This window comes from Penaeus chinensis, chromosome 35 (assembly GCF_019202785.1).
Source record: "Penaeus chinensis breed Huanghai No. 1 chromosome 35, ASM1920278v2, whole genome shotgun sequence".
NCBI classification, from domain to species: domain Eukaryota; kingdom Metazoa; phylum Arthropoda; class Malacostraca; order Decapoda; family Penaeidae; genus Penaeus; species Penaeus chinensis.
The window spans coordinates 28618822-28623821 of NC_061853.1; positions in this window are offsets into that span (position 1 = coordinate 28618822).

Below are 5000 nucleotides of genomic sequence, written 5' to 3' on the forward strand. Positions count from 1 at the left end.
CATCGTCTTTTTCTACGCTCACTCCAAGCACTACGGAAGTTCGCAAACTGGAAAAGAGGGAAACAGACATTATGAACAGAGGCAGTCGTTATTGAAGCAAGTCATTACGTCCGATTCAATATCTTGGCAAAACACCAAAATCTCCGTTTAACATTCCTACTCATTTGACCCCTTTTTCTCTGATAGCTTTTCTTCATACATTTCTATTTTGTATTTTTTTATCTCTCTCTTTCTCTTTTAACATGAATACACGATAACAGAGACGGGATGCTGGGCATTATCAGAACAACACGTGAAGTATGAAACACAATTATTATTATCATGGTTACTGTTATCATTATTATCATCATCATTAACTTTATTACAGCTGCCGTCGATTACTTAGAAACCTAAAGGTTTTGAGTCGATATTCATCGATGACCTAGTAAAAAATTGTCAATGACCTTTGACCCCTGCTAATTGAAAACGACGAAATAAATAGATATTCGGTAAATTGGCCTGTAAATATCTCTCACGAATTATATGTTTAGCCGGACTGACCTTTGATTTTTTTATTTCTTTGATTGGCAGATTCTGGATGAAAAAATAATTATTCTGCATTATGAATTCTAAATTGATTGACTCACAGAACAATGGAAAATAATATACATGGGCGATGCAACTCAGTCTGCCAATATATTTTTTTTTTCCGTTCTGTCCTTTGCACAATCTCCTCTCCCCCTCCACCCACGCCACCCTCCCCCCTCCCCGCTCCACCCTCACCCGAAAAAAAGTTGGAATGAGCAGCGTTCGAAATCAACACATTAGCATACATTGGCACGCTTGTCACGCCCAAACAATGACGTAATCAAAACAAATTTCGAGTTTTATGGCTGTTTCTCTCCTCGACACCTTTATGGATATGCAGGATATTGTATTTCATAGGATATGCAATGCTCTGCATCTAGAGTCCTGATAGGCTTTTATTTTCATCGAAAACGAAGATACATATACTAACACACACATGAATGCACTTAGGCATGCACGCACGGTACTCACATGGATGCACACGAACACATAGACGCACACACGCACATCATCGTTATCCAATTCATGGTCGATATGTTTACTGAAATATTATCTTATCATTACCATGATTACCATCATCTTTTTTATCATTCTCATTCTTATCGTTGTTAATTTTACCATTGCCATTATTACTATTATGACCTTTAATATATTTTTTACTTTCATTATCATATCATAATAATGTTATGTCCGTTTGTTCGAGTGGGATAGGGAAAGGTAGAGATGGAACGGGACAGGGGAGAGGAGAGGGAGAAAGAAAAGACAATGGAGAAGGGAAGCGAAAGGTAGAAGGAGGAGAGTGGAAGAGGGAGAGAAGAGGACTATTTTCGTGGTATTTCCACAGGTCTCTTTAGTTGTAATAATCATTATCATATTCACTATCCGCATAATTATTATTCTTACTCTTATTACTATTATTATCCTTATTATTATCAATATCATTATTATAACTATTATTATATAATTATTATCATTAGCATTAGTATTAGTATAAGTATTAGTATTAGCATTAGTATTAGTATTAGTATAGTGTGCAAAAGCGGGGTCCATTCACGAGAGAGAACAAACTACTGCAGGTTTATCCATTTACGTGACCAGCAGAGAAAGAGAGGTGAGCGCCTTCGTGCGTAGGGAAGAGAGTGCTGAGAAGAAATTTATAATGCTTGTAAACAGGGAGCAAACATTTGTGGAAGTTTTGGATATGCAAAAGAGGAATCAAGGAAAAGATGTGTTCTTGTGGGTGGATAGGTATTAGTCAACACACGCACACACACAGACACATATTTGTCTATCTGTCTAAACACACATATATGCAAATATATTAATTAATTTATTCATACACATACATACACACACATACACATGCCCGTACATGTATATATATTTACACATACATATGTATATACACACGCATATATATATATAGACACACACAAATATGTTTATGTGTGTTGGTGTGTCTGTATATGCACACATCTCTGTATGATAATAATGAAAATAATAAAAATTACAACACAATGATAATAAGGATAATGATCATAATAACAATAATAATAATAATAATAATAATAATAATAATAATAATGTTAATGATTATAATAATAATCATAATGATGATTACAAAATTAATAATGACAATTATTCTAATAAGAGAGAGGGAGAGAGTGCACACAGACAAATTGGTACAGCAGACAGAGGGAGAGAGAAAAAAAGATAAATAAGAAAGAGAAAAATCTCATCCCAGGAAAAAAAAACGCTCCACTCCGTACTCTGTAGTCCCCGAGGAGCACTTGCCTCCTCATGCAGTTCAAATTCGCCAGCTACTTATTTACTAAGTAATAGTGTTAATGATGATAACAATGATAACAGTAATAAGGATAATAAAGATAACAGTAATAATGATAATAATGATAACAATAATAATGACACTATTGATAACGATAATGATATAATAAAAATAATTATAAATCATTATTATTGTTACTATTATTATTATCATAATAATAAGAACAACAACAATAATGATGATAATAAGAATCCTAATCATAATGATAATAAGAATAAGAATAGTAATTGGAATTCACGAATATTCCTGAGTCACTGATGAAAATGTAAATGTAATGAATAGGTGCCATATAGGTATATAAAGAAATAACATGTGAGTCTGTATGAATAAGCTAACGAAATCAACAACTAAGATAATCTATCCTATCATAAGAAAAATCATAATGAATCCAATAAAAGAACAGTTTCCTTACTAAATTTCCTAAAATCTGGGATGTCTAAAACCAAGCATTTTAACCGATCAGCGAACTTGTCAAAAAAAAATTTTACACTATAGATGACACTCCTACAGCAGTTTCTGATCCTTGCTACTGGAAACTTTTTAGTTATAGGTAACAATCCTACAATAAAGTTTCTGATCCTAAAACAGCATGTTTACTAGCTACTCCCCCTATTAGGCTAAGTGACGTACTTCATTTAGTGAATGAGTAGATGGCGATTTTTGGACTGCACGGGGAGACAAGTTGTGTTCCTCGGGGCAGCAGAGTAGGGTAGAGCTTCACTTTTTTCTGGGATGCGATTTTTCATTTTCCTTTTTTTTTAATCTTCTTTTTTTTCTTTCTCTATTTGCTCTCCCTGTCTGCCTGTATGTACTCACACACAAACATATATATGTGTGTGTTTGTATGTATGTATATATACATTTTATTATTATATTATTACATTTTGTATAAATAAATTAATATATGATATATGTGAGTGTGTATGTGTGTAGATAGATAGATACATAAACATGTGTATATATACATATATATGTATATGAATGCATGTATGTGTGTATATGTACATATATGTGTGTGTTTACGTGTTGACTAATACCTATTCACCCACAAAGACACATCTTTTCCTTGATTCCTCTTTTGCATATCCAAAACTTCCACAAATGTTTGCTCCCTGTTTACAAGCATTATAAATTTCTTCTCAGCACTCTCTTCCCTACGCACGAAGGCGCTCACCTCTCTTTCTCTGCTGGTCACGTAAATGGATAAACCTGCAGTAGTTTGTTTTCTCTTGTGAATGGACCCCGCTTTTGTACACGCGCAATGGTATTTATATGGAAATGGGTTTTGCAGGGATTAGCGTTGCATGCAAGGCTCCTCTGTAATTAGCCTCTTTTTCCTTTTTTTCTGTCTATTATTATCTTTCTTTTTCTAGGACTTTTATTTTCTCTCTCTTTTCCTATGTTTTTCATCTTCTCTTCTTTTCCTTCTTATTATTCCCCTTCGTCATCGTCTTTTTCTACGCTCACTCCAAGCACTACGGAAGTTCGCAAACTGGAAAAAGAGGGAAACAGACATTATGAACAGAGGCAGTCGTTATTGAAGCAAGTCATTACGTCCGATTCAATATTTTGGCAAAACACCAAAATCTCCGTTTAACATTCCAACTCATTTGACCCCTTTTTCTCTGATAGCTTTTCTTCATACATTTCTATTTTGTATTTTTTTATCTCTCTCTTTCTCTTTTAACATGAATACACGATAACAGAGACGGGATGCTGGGCATTATCAGAACAACACGTGAAGTATGAAACACAATTATTATTATCATTGTTACTGTTATCATTATTATCATCATCATTAACTTTATTACAGCTGCCGTCGATTACGTAGAAACTTAAAGGTTTTGAGTCGATATTCATTGATGACCTAGTAAAAAATTGTCAATGACCTTTGACCCCTGCTAATTGAAAACGACGAAATAAATAGATATTCGGTAAATTGGCCTGTAAATACCTCTCACGAAAATTATGTTTAGCCGGACTGACCTTTGAATTTTTATTTCTTTGACTGGCAGATTCTGGATGAAAAAATAATGATTCTGCATTATGAATTCTAAATTGATTGACTCACAGAACAATGGAAAATAATATACATGGGCGATGCAACTCAGTCTGCCAATATTTTTTTTTTCCGTTCTGTCCTTTGCACAATCTCCTTTCCCCCTCCCCCCTCCCCGCACCAGCCTCACCCCCCCCCCCCCTCCTCCCCGAAAAAAAGTTGGAATGAGCAGCGTTCGAAATCAACACATTAGCATACAGTGGCTCGCTTGTCACGCCCAAACAATGACGTAATCAAAACAAATTTCGAGTTTTATGGCTGTTTCTCTCCTCGACACCTTTATGGATATGCAGGATATTGTATTTCATAGGATATGCAATGCTCTGTATCTAAAGTCCTGATAGGCTTTTATTTTCATCGAAAATTAAATACATATGCCAATCTTCACATGACTGCGCTTAAGGCATGCATTATCAAATTCATTGTCGATATGTTTACTGAAATATTATCTTATCATTACCATGATTACCATCATTTGTTTTATTTTCATTCTTATCGTTAATTGTATCATTACCATTATTACTAGTA